The sequence below is a fragment of the Barbus barbus genome (genome assembly GCF_936440315.1).
Source record: "Barbus barbus genome assembly, chromosome: 7".
Lineage (NCBI taxonomy): Eukaryota > Metazoa > Chordata > Actinopteri > Cypriniformes > Cyprinidae > Barbus > Barbus barbus.
The window spans coordinates 26,516,783-26,537,142 of NC_136735.1; the positions used below are offsets into that span (position 1 = coordinate 26,516,783).

At 36.4% G+C, this 20,360-nt stretch overlaps 1 protein-coding gene across 6 annotated transcripts in view; it reads right to left on the reverse strand.

Annotated features, from left to right (window-relative positions):
* The window catches only part of LOC306872673 (amyloid beta precursor protein binding family B member 2-like), a 49,438-nt gene extending 30,764 nt beyond the window's left edge, over positions 1-18,674 (reverse strand). For 4 of the 6 annotated variants that reach the window (XM_079421356.1, XM_079421353.1, XM_079421357.1 and 1 more), the window contains exon 1: positions 18,599-18,640. The gene's annotated coding sequence lies outside the window, so the exon portion shown is untranslated. Of the gene's footprint in view, positions 1-18,598 lie in introns of all 6 variants that reach the window. The other 2 variants (XM_079421354.1, XM_079421352.1) reach the window with 2 other exon arrangements.
* Positions 18,675-20,360: the final 1,686 nt, after the last annotated feature.

The following is a 20,360-nucleotide window of genomic DNA, read 5'->3' on the forward strand; positions in this document are numbered from 1 at the left end:
TAACAACAGTTACTGGAAAACTAACTGAAATAAAATCGCTCATCCTTTCTGTAAACAATACAATACTTTGGTCTAGCATCTTGTGCTCACTCTGCCTGGCTTTCGAACAAATATGCACAGGCCAAATCACATCATGCATACGCTTATAATTCTTCATAAATAAAGAAAAGAACATATTCAAATATGAGCCTTTACTGTTAAATACAATTGCCGTTATTATTGAATTTCATTAGACCAAGTTATGATTTTTACACGGCTGTTCACGGAAAAGTGAGCAAGACACGACAGTTACAATATCATGATTATGGTTAAATAAGAAAAAAGACATCAACTATAACCAAAGAACTATTTGTTTCAGAACAATCATGTAATTCACATTCTATGAAATAAAACCTTTCAAAGCTCTATAGTTTGGAAAAAGGTTCCCGCTATTGTTCCCTGGAGATGCTTGTGCTCACAAACAGGCGGACTGATTAGATTAAAGGACGTTTATTTAGCTGCAGAAACAGGGAGGAACATGTATCGTCGGAGTTAAATGCTGCTCATAACTGCACATCTCTCTGCCCATGCCATAAAAGTGCATCCAATCAGTATCATGGAAGAAAACAACAACAATAAAAAGCACATAAACAGGCACACAAATACGCAGACGAATGCTGGGAAAAAGGCAAGTCAGGATCATATTTCAGAAAGAAGAAATCTTGCACACACACAAGGCCTTATATCAAAGACTTGCTTTCCAGCACATTGCACTGTGAAAACAGCTGCCAAATGACATAGATGAAAAGAGGGAGGAAAAGAAAGAGAGATAGTGGGAACGAGTGCAAAAGCCAACAGAGAGGAAAAGAAGAAAGAAAAAACCCCACAGCACTATGGGTTTCCATCAACATCTGTATAAACAATCCATGTGCATACTAGAAGCTTTGAGACGCACTTATTAGTTGGTTCCAGTTTGTGCATGTGTACACATTTACGTGTAATCTGATTTACCTTCTTTCCCCATATATTATTAAAATAAAGATTCCAAATAGGTTTTAGAGCTTAATACCATAGAAGAACCTAAACAAACCTAAAACGAATCTAGAACCAATACACTGATCTGAAGAACTTAGGAAGAAACATCAAGAACTGTTTTAATCTGAAAAGAATCATATAGCCAACAAAAGAACCAGATCTGAGTTCTGAATATGGAGAGGAATGCCCCACAAGAAAAGGAAAATCACAAATGAGATCTCTTTAATATGCCTCTCAGCAATGAGATTAAATGGAGAACAAATGGGGACTTTTGTTTAAGTCTTCTGCTGCTTATCCCCAAATTTGAGATTCAGAAGAGATTTCAACAACGTTACAAAAAGATTTGCCAAAATGCTAACTTCTGCAACCAAAAGATTTCAGTATCATATCTCAAACATTTGGTTTTAAATGCTTCTATTGTCCTCATTTGTAAGTTGCTTTGGATAAAAGCGTCTGCTAAATTATTAAATGTAAGGGTAAATGGAAAACATTTCTCATCAAAGTCTCCCAAGACCAAATTATGTGAGATATGCTAATATTCATAATTTACTATAAGGTCTCATGGGAATCAAACCAACCTTTTCTGTGATAGTGCCATGCTTCAATATTCGAGCTACATGAATGAAATGATCTAATAATGAGCAATATATATAATTTTTTGGGGTACTATAGGGACCAATTCTCACTATTAACTAGTTGCTTATTAGCATGCCTATTATTAACATACTGGCTGTTTATTAGTACTTATAAAGCACATATTCTGCATGACCATATTTTACACCCCTAATCCTACCCAATCCATAACTTAACAACTACCTTGCTATTAATAAGCAGCGAATTAGAAGTTTATTGAGGCAAAAGTCGTAGTTAATAGTTTGTTAATAGCGAGAATTGGACCTTAAAATAAAGTGTGACCATATGTTACAGCATTTATTAATCTTTGTTTATGTTAGTTAGTAAAAACACAATTGTTCATCATTTCTTCATGTTATGTCAAAGTGCATTGACTAATATTAACAGACACAAACTTCAACATCAATTAATGCGGTACTAGAAGTACTGTTCATTGTTAGTTCATTCTAACACAGTTAACTAATATTAACAAATGGAACCTTACTGTAAATTGTGAATCTTTACTCCTACTCTATACCAAGTCTTTCATTTGGGTCTGTTTTACTTCTATGTTAGGAGACACGTCTGAGACAAAGTTGCAGATGACCATTAAAGAACTATTTTTAAGTGCATACTTTTATTGTTTATAAATTAAGCTACTTATAATGACTACACTGTAGGGAAAGTTTCAGAAATATTGTCCCAAAAATACAGCTAGGTCAGAAACGCACGCACAGCCCTCCAGCTAATAGTCCATATCTTCTGTGTTGCCGCTGATCAGAGAAGAAACTGCTGACGTACGTCAAACACAACTGAGATGAAGGCTGTTTCATCTGGTGCAGTCTGCTCTGATACTGCTCATATGAAGAGTGACAAGTATGCATAGATTATATCATTCCCTAATAACCACCGTAAGATTGAACATGATTTAACATCATAAATCAATGCTGTCACGCCAGACAAACACACAGCTAGGGGTTATGTGAGAATCAGAAAAGGAATATTCCTGACTGACTTTGCTATGAAGGGAATTCGGCTTTTATAAGACATTTTTTAAACAAAACGTTCACCTAAAATAATAAGCATAATAATAAGTACAAGAATAAGAACAAGATTTTATTAAATTATTATTTACTTAACTACTTCATGTTATTTCCAGTGGTGGACAGTAACAAAGTAGTTTTAATTCGTTACTTTACTGAAGTACATTTTTCAAGTATCTGTACTTTACTGGAGTAGTTTTATTTTGAGTAATTTTTACTTTTACTTCACTATATTCCAAAGCATAAGATCGTACTTTTTACTTCACTACATTTCATAAAACATATCGTTACTCATAATATAATCACATGCTCCGAGACACAGAAGTGGTGTATGATTCATGAGCAAACTTATTCTTTTCAATGAACCTGTTAAATCAAATGATTCATTCACGAATTGGAATGATCCGACTGCAGCTGTTCTCGAGTCAACAGCTCACTGATTCAAATGATCTGTTTAGAGCGAGTCTCCAGTGAACTGTCATCTTGTGAGCGCGCGTCTGATGCTGCAAAAGTAAGTTACTAAATTTGAATTTTAGGATTAATTATTATAACTGAAATTCATATTTAGGTCAAAACTGTTTGTGAACTAAATCTGCTGTAAAGGGTGATCTATTTAGCCCAGTGAAATGCTGGAATGCAGACAGATCAACATCAGTGTGTGTTCAAAAAACGAAACAACAAAACGAAACAAACGAATCTCATGCACGTTCATATTCCCCGCTGCTGTAACATTTTTAAAGGATTAACGGATTTAGCCATATGTGACGTCTGTTTTTATATTGTTTATCAAAAGTATACATTTATATATTGTTTAGATCAACTAGCCGAGTAGACAGATATGAATGTTTATTTATGACCATACTGAAAATAAGTAAATGTTGTTAGCTGATGCTAACTGTCTAGCTAACAAGTTTGCTGGTGCTAAGTTGAGGAAATTTTTTGATATAAAGTCCAAATATTTTTATTCAACCACCTAGATAGATTACATCTGAGGGAAAAAGAAAGGATGTGATGTTCAGAACATGGTAACTACAGTAATTATCAGAGTGGGAAGTGATGCCCTCTGTGGGCATTTGGCCAGGGCTATTTTTACACCACAGACAAGGTTTGAGAAGGAAAAAATCATTATGAAAATATAATTATATTTTCCTTAAAATGTTCCTCCTAACTTCAGGCCTTATTCTCATGTCATACACTATATTGCCAAAAGTATTGGGTCACCCCCTTCTAATGAACATGTTTGACTACTTTAGTAATTTCTATGAGTACAAATCTTAATGTTAAAGCATATAATGATATTCTACGGAATTGTGTGCTTCTAATTTCATAGCAACAGTTTGGACAGATCCCTTTTCTATTCTAACATGACAGTGCATCTGTGTATAAGACACGGTTCAAAAAGACATGATTGATTCAGTCAGTGTGGAAGAACTTGACTGGTCTGCAGAAAGCCAAGTCCTAATCCCAGCTGAACACCTCTGGTGTGACTTTAAATGCAGATCTTGAGCCAAAAACTCATCCCCAAACACCAATGACTTGTATAGACACTATAAGGACAAAACCCCCTTCTTTAGAACAGAAAAAGGCACTAACAAAACTGTGGCAACAAAGATGGAAACATAATTCATGTATTTAAAAATTGTATTTCCATCTCTGTTTCAACAGTTTTGGACGTGTCTAAAATGACAGTACTCTTATGTACAAGTCATTGGTGTTTGGTGATGAGTTTCTGGCTCAAGGTCTGCATATAAAGTCACACCAGAGGTGTTCAGCTGGGATCAGGACTTGGCTTTCTGCAGACCAGTCAAGTTCTTCCACACTGACTGAATCTATCATGTCTTTTTGAACCGTGCCTTATAAAAAAAATGTGCTAATATAAAATTAAGTAGCCTATATAAAATTGCTAAATAAATCTATCAGTACTTTTTTACTTAAGTACATACAAAATCTAGTACTTTTGTACTTTCACTCGAGTAAAATTGAAAAGGCAGTACTTTTAATTATACTGGAGTAATATTTTATTATACATATCTGTACTTTTACTCAAGTACTTGATTTGTGAACTTCGTCCACCACTGGTTATTTCACATTAAATTATTTTGATTACATAGACATAAATAAATGTATAGAAAAGTTATGGAGCGACAAACACATTCTTCAAAATTTCTAATTTTTGTATTACACAGATATGAAACAACAGTAAGTTAAATAATAATGACCTCATTTTCATTTTTGCGTGAACAACCCCATTAAGTGTATGAGAAATGTGTACGATTTAGGGCAAGAAAGCAACCGAAGATAAAAGGCACGTAGCTTGGCTCAGGAACACACACGGTGGAGCATTCTTGTCCCTCTCACAGACAAACACACAACCACAGTGTGTTGTGTGAGAGCCAGAGGCACAGCACATCACAGGAGCTGAACTGAGCTCAAAACCCATTTCCTGTTCCAGCAGCAGACAGGAATTGGGAGAGAGAGATGGAGGGTGTCAATAAAAACCAGTCCATCCTCCTCAAACACGATCAATAATGCCAAACATCTGGAGTGGGCTTTCTCTATCACATACACACAAAGAGCATGAAAACGTGCAACTATTACAGCCCTGCACCACTTTGGATAATGTTTCAGTGATGTCAGCATGATGGAGGTGACATTCCACAATGATGTCATGATCTTTGTATGTCATATTCAAAGCCAATTCATACTCAATAGACACGCAATATCCCAAAGTATCACTTCTACCACTGTATCACATATGTATGGGAACTGACTGGCTCAAGCTAAAGCAGTGCTGATCTATTTTTTTTTAGGCTGGTTTCGACAACATTTTCATTAGCCACAAGAACAAGTGCACTGAGCTGTGTATTAGACTTGGCTGCCATACTTTCTTTATGTAAACATATTCAAAGTACATTTTGTTTCTTCTTATATAGTATTCACAAGCAGTTTTCAAACAAAAAAATGGTACAGCATAGATCATTTACCCATAGTTATAGATTTGAGACACTATTACACTATTTTTCCAAAGTTTGGGGCCTTAATGATTTTTTGAAAGAAGTCTCTTGTGCTCACCAAGACTGCATTTATTTAATCAACAACACAGCAAAACAATTTTCAAGTTTAATATATATATACAGTCAGGTCCATAAATATTGGGACATCGACACAATTCTAACATTTTTGGCTCTATACACCACCACAATGGATTTCAAATGAAACGAACAAGATGTGTTTTAACTGCAGACTGTCAGCTTTAATTTGAGGGTATTTACATCCAAATCAGGTGAACGGTGTAGGAATTACAACAGTTTGCATATGTGCCTCCCACTTGACTTGTGGACAATTTAATGCATCCTTGCTAAATAAAAATGAAAGCAAAAAAAAAACTACTTATCCTAACACTGCACTGACATTACAGTTCTGGACAATAATGAATGATAAGCCAGTAAAAACATATATGGTTTTGGCTTACAATGAATGAAAGCCTAAAAGCTAAAATGAATCATCTTAAATTCTTCCACTGATTTTAGGCATCACAACATTCTATAAAGTGTACTGTATTAAAGATTGAAATTATATATTTAGAAATATAGTAAAAGTGTTTTTTAGTCTTATCTTTTTATTCACCTAAAGCCCCTTCAAAAATATAGTTGCAGGATGCCTGTGACCTCAAGACAGATCCCAGAACAATGAATGGAGCGGATGGCCCACAAAAAACATGACTTACAAGCCATTATAGCAACATTAACACACACCTCCTTATACTCACACACAACAAGCAGGTTAAAAGGAACCTCAGCTAGACACAACACAGAGTGTGAGAACAAAAAAGAGCTGGCCGGAAACATTGTGTGTGTGGGGGGGGGCTAGAAATAAGCATGTTCTATAATGGCCAGTAGGATGAGTCCATTGTTCCCACTTCCCAGCATTTCCTCTGAAAAACATTCAAAATAATTGCAAAACTGTGTGTTGACCTGTGCACATGAATTTTAAACTAAACATTCACAAATCACGGCAAAGTCTCGATATTACATAAAACAGCTTACACAGGGTTTATATCTCCCTCTATGTTAGTTCTGTGTAACTCTGTAACTCCTGATCAAATTATGTAGCAATGTATTTGTACTAATACCCATTAAAACCATCAATCTGCAGTTTAATAGGCCTTTGGTCAACAGATTTTCAGACCGCTCTGTAGATTATGCAAAGAGAGAGTGTGGTACACCATATTCAACTACAGGGGTGGGCTTCTCAAAAGCATAGTCAGCCAACTACGGTCGCATGTTCTGTCGTTAGCAACATAGTTCAATGATTCTGTGTTTCCCAAAATGAAACTTCCAATGAAAATTTACAAACAGCAAAGCTGTGTGGTTGGAACTAGGGATGCACCGACTGTTCGGCAACCAAAATTATTCGGCCGAAAATAGCAAAGAAATATATATTTAGGCGTCCGAATAAGCAAAAAGACTGAATAAATTGTATCGAACAATGACGTGACACAATCAAATATTTGGTGAAAAAAATCGGCAAAATACATGGGTAAAAAAAACCCTGAAAAAACGTGTTTGGTATTCGGCATTCGGCCCAGTGTTTCATTTTGTTCAGCTTCGGCCAAGAATTTTCATTTTGGTGCATCCTTTAGTTGGAAATACAGTTTCGAACTGCGGTTAGAAGCATATTTTCTAGTTATTATGACTTTACGGACTTAACAGATAGGCCTAAAGAAAAATAAGCAAGCTAACATGCTACAATCTACATCTTTCATTACATGTGACCCTGGACCACAGAACCAGTCATAAGTAGCACAGGTATAGTTGTAGCAATAGCCAACAATACATCGTATGGGTCAAAATCATCGATTTTTCTTTTATGCCAGAAATCATTAGGAAAATCAAGTAAAGACCATGTTCTATGAATATATTTTGTAAATTTCCTACCATAAATATATCAAAACTTAATTCTTGATTAGTAATATGCATTGCTAAGAACTTCAGTTAGACAACTTTAAAGGCGATTTTCTCAATATTTAGATTTTTTTGCACCCTCAGATTCCAGATTTTCAAATAGTTGTATCTCAGCCAAATATTGTCCTTATTTATTCAGCTGTCGGATGATGTATAAATCTTAACTGACCCTTTTGTGGTCCTGGGTCACATAACAACAGAAAAGAAAAATCCCCAGATGCCATGATCATTATTTACAACAATAATCTTACAAATTAGCACAATAACACACACAAAAAAAATCTAAGTTCTAAATAAAAAGAGCACTGAAGTACATTTTGCAAGAAAATACTTTCAACTAAATATCACATTAGTTTTAGAAACCATACCTCGAGTTAATATCTCCAATGATCCATCATATTACAGTAGTTAAGCAGCAAGTTATATCACTGTATGGGAAACACCCCAGATTGCAATAGTCGTTGAATTCCGTCACTGAAACAACAATGACATTGCTCGCTATTGCTCAATACTGAGGAACAAATCCCTGTTTTAACCTATTAATTTTGGATCTTTTGACTGAAGTAACCAGCAGAAGCTACCCAGAAGACCCTAGCAACTGCACAATGTCCCACTGACAACCACCCAGAACACGCTAGCATTAATAAAACATCTTGATAATTCAGTGATCCGCTTGCTTTTGGCTTGATAGGTGAATATGAAAATACAGCAGCAGACATAACCGATGTGAAACATACACGCACATCCACTCATACCTTTGGACCTGTCAGGATTGAGAGCGCATTGCTTTGAGGCATGAAAATTTGCATAAAATTTACCATCTGCACCTGACAGCCTTGACAAAACATATACACACACACTCACATGCAGCTAAGAAATATTGGAAATGCAGATTTACTTTCATGTTCATATGTAACCTGCATCTCACCTCATCATTCTGTCAAAAGAAAAAAACGAACAAAAGAAACAAGATGGACGTCAACAGAGTTTGTAGACAGGAGAAGATTGAATAAGCAGAGGAACTTTCTAGAAGGTTGATGTGCAGCTCCTGTGTTTGTGTGTTTCACGTCTCTGAGCCAGACATGCCTGACATGATTTCATTACAGTAGAGCACAGACCAAAGGTCGAGCAAGGAGAGCCAGACAGAATAATATACAAATCCATTCAGAAAAACAGCATAAATATGTTTGCATTTCTCAGAAAAGCATGAAGAAACATAAGCCTGGCTAGCTTTCGACTGACATGCCAATACACAATCACTCTGAGCAAACAAACAGAGGAATGTGAGTGAGTGTGTACTCAGGCTCTGTGAAAACATCCACAGGAAATAGGAAGTGATGTCAGGCTTGTCAATAATTGTGACCTTTCATTTCAAGCAACCAGTGAATTGAATTACTATGCAAATAAGCATTTTTTCTGTTTAATGCCAATCAAATAATGGAATCCAACTCAAACATTGATGTAAATGGTGAGGAGCAGATCCATATATTTTCACCGACATAAAAGGCGGTTTATCTTTCCTCATGAAAATAGACCACATGGCTAGGGCTGCACGATTAATCGAAAAAAAATCACGATCTCGATTCATACATAAATGCGATCTCATTTCTAAATGACGGCGATTCACTTCCGTGTATTTCCCTGCATTCAGATCATGCTGCATTCACGCGTTATTGGTCACACATACAATAGAGTGGGGGAACTATGACGTCACTCTGTAGGCGGATCGGCTGTTAGCATGAAACTGGTTCCCTCGACAAAAACCCAATAGGATTTTCCCATAGGCTTTTGGATAATTGCAAAAAATAAGCTCTGTGTTCAATCATAGTTCATGAAATTTACACGTTTTGACCATCGAGATAATCTTTACAAAGTAATACAAATTTGATGAATTTTGAAGCCTAAATACAAGCGCCAGAACTAAAAAGCTAACATTAGGCTATAAACGAACTACAGCACCACGGTCGCTCTCCTTCAACGTCACCACCACCATGTTTCCGACCACTTTTAAACTTATTTTTAGAAACATTTTCCATGATAATTATTTACTCTGGATGAATTTTAATCCAAAAGAGCACAAGACTGTAAAAGCGGGTTAGAATGAGTTCCTGTTCGGCGTGATGACGTTGAATGTCTCCGACAGCGCCTGTAGTCCCATTTAGCAACTTGTTAGCAACCGTCTTTTTAAAGAAACGTAACAGCTTTAAAAAATCATGAGTGGGGTGTAACTGGTGTGTTTTATGTCGTAGAATAAAACGCGAAAGTATCTTGAGCCTGTGTAAACCACGGACCTTATTTAAGGGATTTAACCAAAATCCCATTCAAAAAACCGATTGACTCTGGGATGATGGAACCGGAAGTGCTAAAATGCTAACTCGCTTCCGGGTTTTCGCCTACAAAGTGACATCATAGTTCCACCACTCACAAAACACAATTAATTCACCAATCAATCATAAATCTCGATCACTTTTCTCCTCTCCCTCATTGGCCACGTTCCGCTGTCACTCACGTGACGTGTAAGAAGATGGCAGACCTAAACGGAGTCAATAGGCGCGTTCGCAGAATGATCACCGTATGACATCAAAGTACCACGAGAGCGATAAGAAAGCAGTCAGATCCTATGATCCTATAATCGCTCTTGCGGTACTTTGATGTCATACGGTGATCATTCTGCGCAGCGCTGCTTCAACGGGGCGTCAGCATCAACGCTTGACGGAGGGCGCGTCTGAAGCTTGGTGCTGACCAGAGCCGTCATAGTGATAACAGCCAATCACATACATTTCTGGTGTTGCATGAACGGGATTAGCTAGCATCTGCGCTAGGGTATTTGCATAAGGCGATCTGATTGGCTGACGCCTGCGTTGGCGCTTGAAAAGTTGAAAAGTTTTCAACTTCTGCCGCGTGCAACGCCAGAATTGAACCCACAATTCAGTTCGGCAACGCTTGACGTCACTCCATTCAAAGTAAACGAGAGGCGTTGATGTCGACGTCCCGTGTGAACGTGAATATTTTTATTTATTATTGTTAATGTTCTCTTATGTTCAACAACTTAAAGCTTTAAAATTATTCACATTAAGGGGTCTAAAATAAAGAAAAGAGACAATTTTTTGTTACTCTAGCACTTTATTATACTGAATGTCCTGTGGGGTTTTTTTTGAGTGCAATACATTTTGGTTGAAAAAATTAGAATCATGTAAGAGAATCGTGATCTCAATTCCCATGGAGAAAAATCGTGATTCACATTTTAGCAAGAATCGTGCAGCCCTACACATGGCTGTCTGCTTCCAACAGAAAGGAAAAAAGAAAGAGAGAGAGGGCAAGAATAAGGAGCAAGAAATGACAATACAAGCCTCCTATTGTTAGGCCAGGATGGAAAAGAGGCGTCAGGACACACACATATACACACAGTGGGAATGAAACAGCACTTTCATAATCCTGAGTCAAGCCCAAGGCAACCGTTGGTCAGATGAGAGGAGTGTGATAATGTTACACACACACACACACACACACACACACACATTAGAAATCACAGTGGGATCGTGGCATGATCTTACACCCCCTTCTGTGGAAAGCAGGACTGACTGATTGAGGATGAATGATGAGTCTGGCTGCTCCCTCCTCACTTCTCTAAAGTTAGTCTAAGGCCAGCATCCCACCAGACAATTTTTAAGCCGTTTTTCGGTCGTAAGCTTTATTTACTCAGTCATTGGAGAATCAGAGGGAGGTGGTGCACGCAGCCGCATTTCTCAGATATGACCCAAACTTTTACTCAGCAAACACAATGCCACATATGCTGATTCCACAGAAGGGACAAATGCACAACCATGCACATTAAAAGGGTAAATTCGGTTCATAAATTGCTCCATAATCGAGTCAATAGTTTATGTTTACAACATGGTACACCTGCATTTATTTCCCAAGCTTCACATTCATTTGATGGTAAGTTTCAGGCAATTGGAAAGAAGTCTTTTTTTTTTTTTTTACATTTATTTAGATATAAAGTATGGGACAGAATCAGGAAAGGACCACGACTCAAACTCAGGTTGCCTGAATCGCGATTGTGCTACATGTTTTGTCTAAAATAAATAAAAATGTGCAATAATTTAAAATCTAGTTGGTTGCAGTTTGTGAAGTTTTGTGCAAATTTATGGTTTTCTCAAATGTCATCTCATATGGTAGTTAACATCTCGTTTCACGAACAAATGACATTTATGAACTGACTCTTTTTAACGAGTCAGTAAAAAAGATTTTTGAACTTGCTTGTGAATTACTGGTTTGGTTCAGTGAATCATTTAGAGCCATTACGGACTCCCTTCAACCTGATCTCATGTGAAAACACAACTACTTTATGTTTAGCTGAACTGGTTGGGGATTTTGAATGAACGAGTAAACAAAATATAATTTTTAGGGAAAAAAACCAAGCATGAAGGTCCACCCTAACCTCACCCCTAAACTTAACTGTCAGTGGGCCGTAAGCAGATCATAGGAACACGTACAAATGCGATTGTAAAATTTTGGAAAATTGGTGCTGAATTCGTACAAAGTTACAAGCTACGATGAGAGTGTGTTGCTCCATTACTGAAATCTAATTATTTTTCTAAATGAACCAGAAATGATTAAAGATAAGTACACATATTTGCAACAGTGATTTGTTGTGATAAATGGTATTCTAAAAAAAAAAATCAATTACTTAATTTAAAAAACATGCACACACACACAATTATTTCAGCCAAAAATGCACAAAAAAATGCACAATTATTTCACACAAAAATTTTTTACATTTACATTACATTCCATTGTCATTTAGCAAATGCTTTTATCCAAACGACTTACAAATGAGGACAATGGAAGCAATCAGAATCAACAAAAGAGCAATGATATGTAAGTGCTATGACAAGTCTCCGTTATATAACGCAGTAGGTTTTTTTTAAATTATATAATAAATAAAAAGAAAACAGATAGAATAGAAAAAGAAACCACAAACCACAAATGCTAAAATCAGGATTATTACAATGACAGCATCAAACTAAGCCATTTCTGAACAACCATCTTTGATCTAGTGATTGTAGTTTTTTCAGCTAAAAAGTCATTTTGCTCCTAAATTTTTAATTTGACCAAAATTAAGTTGTTTCAAAGCAGCCTGTGGCTACTTCAGCTTCACAAAAAAGTAGCCTGCAAACTCCAAGTTTAAAGTCTTCATTTAGTTCCCGTAATCATGTAATCTTAAATGAACACTTCAGCAGGCTGAAGCTCAATGCCTGCAGTAAAAGCACCTTCCTGTAAAACAATATAACAGAGCAATAACCCAATGGTGCAGATGTACCCCTGTACTACATACACCCCCCTCTCAGCCTTCAGCTGCAGTCTCTCCAGAGCACCACCTTCTTGGCCCCCTTCTCTCTCTCTCTCTATCCCCCTCTGAGTCACTTTTTCCTCAGTCAGCAAGTCCAGACCCTTAAAGAGGGAGACAGAGACATAGTGCAGCAGCCTGCTGGAATATAAACCAACACACACACACACACACACACACACACACACAGAGAGAGTATGCCCACAGGACGCTGCTATTAGCAGTGACATCACATCGCTTACCTAAAAAAAACGACACAGTCTACAACAAGGATACCAGATCCTGTATGAAGATGGTTACCAATACACTGACAAAGTCATATCATTCCAGTCTGCTGCGGGTGATGTGTGTATCTGTGTGTGTTTGTGATAAAGAGAGTCAAAGAGAACAATGGAATAAGAAAGAATGCGGAATAAATGGATATATAAAATGGGTGAGAAATATTAGATATTTAGAATTTATTAAATATCTAGCCTAATATATATATATAAGTTTTTAGAGGGGGCGTCTCAATCAGCTCCCTTGTTCAGTAGTCAGGGCACTGATCAGGGAGTCGGCCATTTTAAGGGCTGTCTCAATCGCAGTGCACTGGAACGTTTGTTCCCTGAAAAATCCCACAATGGACTGCGAAAACTAGGGACCATCGGTGCTCACTAGGCTCCTTTACTGGAAATAACGTCACATTTCTGAAGCGTGAAACATAAACCACACAAGCCAACTCGATAAATATAATAACACGCGATAGAAGATTTGAAAAGGCAAACCATTTTTTATTAGGCTTTATTTAAACATAGACACACATCGCTAGACAGGTAATGAACACATCTAATTAACATTTCTAATTAATATTCGGCTGAAATTTTGTAAGAACATATAACAGAACAATGTGTTTAAAGAGAATAAAAAATTGTATCAAAAAGAGATCGGTCCCGTCTGTTGTTTATTAATTCAAGCGGTGACGTTCTACTATGTTGTCCATTGATGCTGTACGTAATCATGTCAATGGAATTCGAGTGATCACTGTCTTAGTCAGGGAACTTACCAGTGACCGAATTCATATACACAATCTACTGATTCTCAAACTCGGGAGCTATAGGGAGCTGATTGAGAAACATCAGTCTTATACATTCCAAAGCTCAACAATAAGAATGGCCTGCTGGATCGAGGCCAGTGTGAGAGTTTAGGGCTGTGCCACAATCTCACTTCATCTTACATTCATTGATCTTAGACTTAAACATGATTCTGTATTTAACATTGGCAGATGGCTAACAAAGAGGTTTTTTCAAAATTAAATTGAAAGACGGTCTTGAAAGCATTATAGTTAGAATGTGTTGAAAACAACATAGGCTAATTTAATTAACAATTACACACAAATTAAAGTTTGTTTAGAATGTTGTTAACAGCTTTGTCATTTCTACCTATTAAGTAGCCTAATTAAAAGAAGCTAATTAAATTCCTTTATTGAAAAAATGTAAAAGATTTTTTTTTCTTGGCAAATGTATCTTATAAAAATACATTTTTGTGGTGGGGCAAGTAAAACGAATTAATTTGACCAAAATTAAGGTGCTTCAAAAACAAAACAAATATAGATTGCTAACTTTTTTAAGTTTACAACGTTCATTCAGTTCCTGTAATAATGTAATACTAAATGAACACTGGCTGAAGCTCAGTGCTTGCAGTAAAAGTGCTTTCCTGGCACACATTAAAATAAATTTTTGGAGAAAAACTGATCATTTTTGTGGTGGTGAAAGTGAAAATATTGGAAGGGCAAATAAAAATCTAGAAAAAAAAATTGTTGAGCCATGCAATCAAAAAATCAGAAGCAATGTGAAAACCGAAATTTGCAGGCCGAGCAGTATAAACATGACGGCAGCTGCTGCATCATATGAAGGAATGTTCCGGGTTTAACACAAGCTATGCTATCTACAGCATCTGTGCCAATAGAAAATAATTTGCCCCTTTGTTTGTAAAATGGGCAAAAGTAATGTTTACACTAATGCATTTACGAAGAGGAAGTTGACAGAGCTTAGCTTGTTTTGAATCTGGAAAATTCAGACTAATCTTTTGTTACAAAATATTAGCAGGCCTTCATTTTGAAAGCCTGAAAAAGACAGAAAGAGCTTTAACATGGAAATAGTGATCTATAAAATATAATAAGATTTGGCAATTGTCAGCACTGCAAAAGTTAATTCAGTAGAGAGAGTCTAAATCACAGGTGGTGATTTGAAGCATTTATCTTGCACTAAATAGCGATTTGAAGATTGGTCTTGCACAAAATGTATTTGCTTTACTATACTATGGCAAAGTTATTGCTTTCCTTATTCAAACTGATTTTTTTTTTCATGAATACATGGTTGACCTGAAGAATGAAAGCTATATCATACACTTGGAAAATTATGAGCTATATAACCGGTGTGATAACACACGTAGCTCACGAGATGAGACAAAATACAGATATGCTTGGTTCACTAGAACGAGACAATATTTGAATTTTGCACGGTGCCAGAGAACTAACATTTTCAGGCTGTCACATACCAAAAATGCTAGTTTATGAACATTAAACGAGGCAGCCGCTATATACCCTAAACATATGCATCACTCTTTACCCTACAATAATGTATGACTTCCACCAGTCTAAATATCCTGTGACAACAAGCACATTTACACCCAAACAAAATCATATTTCTCTATACGCTGGCAATCCGTGCACTGAGAAACCAGATAATATGGCATGGCTTTGTGCTAACAGTTGGCCAAAATATAATCCATGATGAATGTTATAACAAACATTGCATCATACAACAAATCCTGACGAGCACTGGCTCTGAAAATAAGACTTTATGACAACAGCCCTCAGCAAAACATTCCAGAAGGCTCTCATTCCCAAAAACAGCGACTTTATCCCAACCAGAGCACAAGGATACTATTTTCACTATACCCGACTGAACCGAGCTGCTGTTGCACAACAGACAGGCATGAAGAGAAGGGATAAAAGTCAAGTTTAGAAGATCAAGAATTGGGTTTTACCACTGAAAAAGACAGAGGTTTACACTAAGATTGTGCTGACCATTTTCATGGCTACAATATGATTCAAAGTCCCAATACCAGCACTCATTATCTGTGACTTAGATTATCTAAAATATGGCACAAAGTAACAATTTTCTAATTCTTTTATAGCTTTGTATGGAACAACTACTGTGGGGTCCAAAAGACTGAGAACATATAGTCTAAACACATTCAAACCAACCAGAAACATACCAAATAACTGAGATTATCATATAGGCTAAATCAGGAACTGTCACATTACAGTCCCCTTGCAATTGACTGCCTTCCTAAAATTCAGTGACAGCTATTTATATTTTATGTAAAATTTGTTGAAAGAACATACAATATGTTTAAAGAAAGAAAAGAAAATATGTTGTTTCTCAAATTAAATAACTGACTTTAATGTTGTGATGGTATTAAAGCCAAAGAATGATTGAAATATTATCAGGAGAATATTTATTCTGTATTAAGATGACAGTATTTATTTTTTGTCTATCCACTATTAGAGATATGTGTGTATAATTCTTTAACATAAAACTTATTAATAGGCTATTTATTATTAAGCTCATGATTTCTGACAAGTCTTTCAAAAGCAGCAAGAAACAAACCAGAAAGAAATATATTTGGAAAATATATTTAAATAATTAGGCTATTTCATTTAACATTTAATTAAAATCTTATTTTAACAAGTTAACTCTGAAAGTCCTGAAAAACACATTTTTCAAAAAAAAAATATATATATATATTTTAATAAGTTAACTCTGAAAGTTCTGAAAAACACACACACACACAAAAGTATTTTCTCTCAAATAATTTTCTCGTTTTCTGTTCAATTTAATGGGCTAGTTCAGGCCAGAGCTAGTAATTGTATCATCCTTTATTTAGCTTCATGTCATTCCAAACACAATAGTCTTTCATTCATCTTCAGAACACATATGAAGATATTTTTGTTATTCTCTCATCATTTGTGTCCATTCATTGAAAGTCTATATAACCACTGATAATGATTTAGGTTATTATTCACATATAAACATTGACTTAACACATGAGTACAAACCTTATTGTTACTTGTGTTTAAAGTATGCACGTTCATCAATATTTATATGTAAATAAAAACCTAAACTAAAAACTTCATCATATAACGTGATTGTGTTTCTTCAGAGGAGTTGGATTAAATTGCTCAATTCATATTTTTTATAATGTCTTTATGTACTTTCTGAAACTTGAAAATGACGAAAAAAATAGGAAAGATTATAAAGATGAACAAATAAATAATGTAGCCTAAATAATGATAGAATTTTCTTTTTGAGTGAACTATCGCTTTAAATTTGAAAGGCCTTACTGTTGTATATATTATTAATATTAATGTATTACTAGTATTTTTATTCATTTCTATGTCAGATTGTTAATAATATTTCTATTCATGCCCAACGCTACAACTTATAAACAGTGCAGCAATGAGAGGAAAGTCAAACCCATGAAGCAATCACACCCCACATCTCTAGTGGATTACAGTGGAAGGCCCAGGGATACAACACAGTGGAAATGACCTCTTATAGTTTACAAACACACTTACAAAATCATAAACAAACAGGGCGAATACTGACAACCACCACTACAGTTTCATCTGGCAATAACATTGCTTTCCAGAAATGCAGCAACCAGCTTTGAAGTAACAACAATTCCCAAAGCTGCCCTCAATGTTGCATATGCCTTCTACATTTCAGCCCATGAATTATAGGACAGCTAGTGATCGCAAACGCCTTACTGTGAAAGATTTCTCCAGTGTAATTGGCTATTGTAGTTCTGCACAGGAGAGGAGACTGTGAAATGGTTTTTATAGAGAACATGTCTGCTCTTGGAGCTGCAGAACGGGCGTCGTGAAACAGGACGAGTCTCGCCACTGCGACGCGACGCGCACCTACAGCACACACAGGCCTACGCGCTCATGCTAACGATTCTTTCAAACACACACGGTTGTGCTTTAACCTAAATAAACAAGCGCGTTTGTCTCAGCCCTCTATGAGAGACTATCGATTCCATCTGCTTTGACTTTTCCATTGGCCTGGTCTTGAACAGGGGGCCGGAGCCTGCCATAGACCTGCGACGCGAGGCGCGTCAAAATAACCGTGGAGAAATAAACGTCCCAAATGGCTCTTATTAAATACTATACATCCTAATGTTTAAGTGGCATTAATAGTAAAACTGAAGGATCAACAGCGAAGCACAAAGCGAGCGGTTAAGTCAAGCGAAATTCAGAAGGAGGGCTGCGACCCCCGTTTATAATGGATATAATATATAACAGCACCAAATACGCGTCAAAACCGCTACTATGTATCAAGCGATAGCGTGTTTGTTACTGTAGCAAAGCTGGAGCGTTCGATTAATGTGACGAGTCAGATCGCGTCTATCAGTCTTCTGCTATCTCTGTTTGGGCGAAGCACGTCAACTTCATATTTCCAACCCTGCAAACTCATTACCAACAAAAGTTAATTAATTGAATCATCTCGAATCATAAATCAGCTGCTCTTATGTCCAGGTTAAATATTTTGGCATAGCACATCACTCACCTCAGATATCAGCACCCTCTCCCGTTCTCCTCCTTTTTTTCTGCTTTACCTCTCTCGTTTATTCTCCTCTAGCGATGTCCGATTCTCGAGCGAGTCGTTTATTTGAGTCGGATCTTTTGAATGAATTGGTCGGACCGATTCGCAAGGCCTTTCTGAATGATTCGTTGCTCTCCGTGGGAGTGGAACATTACATTAAAACATCCCAAAACTGTGATGAGTGATGAAAATTAATATTACTGCTGTTTAAAGTAAATGTACATTGTATGTTAGCCTAAATTTATGTTTTTATGAGCTGGTAAATGACTGCAACGAATTCAACTGTGGTACATGAAGGCCTACAATAAACATCATTGTTTATAAAAACAAACAAAGACAGGCAATATACGCCCTTTTATTGCAACAAGGATATATACAGCATTCAGACACAAAAAGACAATAAGCAACATATTCTTAGAGGGTTAGGCTATGGCATTATGAAATGAACTAAAACATGATACAAATTTTTAGTTCTTTGACTAATTCAAATATACACCAACATATTTCTTTTTTTAATGTACTTTTTTTTAAGGCATAGTAATATAATGTTAATTATAATCTTCATATGGTAATGCTCTAAATGCTTTTAAAAGAGTCACCACAAAACACAAATTTATAGCCAATATTGTGGGGTTCAATTATTTTTATCAAAATTAGAATGCTCAATCGAAAACACAATTCCAAAATATTGGTTTATAATGTGTTTTTCTAAGTGTTTTTCCAAGAGGAGCAGTTGCTGTCATTAAACTGTTCAAGTTTATAGTTTACTGAAATAATATAGCCTATTATTGCACATGTTTAGCAAATAATATGTCGTGCCGAGATGTCAGATACAACCAGTAAATTATTATTCGACTCATTGACAAACTGTTCGAAAGAACCGATTCGCATAAACGAGTCGGACTTCCCATCACTACTCTCCTCCCTTCCAGATGTCGAGCGCAGGCTTCCAATCCGCGACTCCCCGGAAGACAGCGGACCAATCAGCCAGCGGACCACAGGAAACACATTCCCGAAGAGAAGAGAGAGCGTGACGGAAAGTTTGGAGAGAGAGAGAGAACCTTAAACAATTTAAGGGAGGAATAAACTGGAGCAAATGTACCGCAGCAAATAGAAGTTGCCAGAAATAATAATTCAAATCTGATAATAAATAGTATGTCAACACGCACTCAGAAAGATTTTTCTTTTTGAAAGATAATTTAATAGTGCAGTTAAAAACTTTGTGTGTACTTAGTAAACTGCAATTAAATAAGGATCCTATAAAGGTAATAGGATCTTCGTTTAAATTAGGTTTTACTAATTAATGAATGAATTTCAGAAAAGATCCCATAACCTTACTTTAATGAGTTTGCGTTCAGGGGCTAGCAGCTGTCCAGTGTCTAGACTGTTATATTATACTGTTACATCATCTTCATTGGGAGAAGAAGGCACAGGAGGAGAACGAGAAGCTATTCATGTTAAACAAGATAGCCATTAACCATCTGTGCTCATAAATGTCTTTGACTCGGTGTGTGTGAGATAGGGGGAGGATGCAGACTTTTGGTGTGAACTCTGACCCAACAGACTGCAGCAGGCAGTTCATTTGACACTCCAGGGTAAATTGAATTCCTGTGGCCACCTCCTCTGTCTGAATTAGGGTATGTGATTTACACTCGAAAATGTATCTTTTAAATCAGCTTAAATGTTATGAAACACCTTTTCTTTGTGTGTGTGTGTGTGTGTTGTA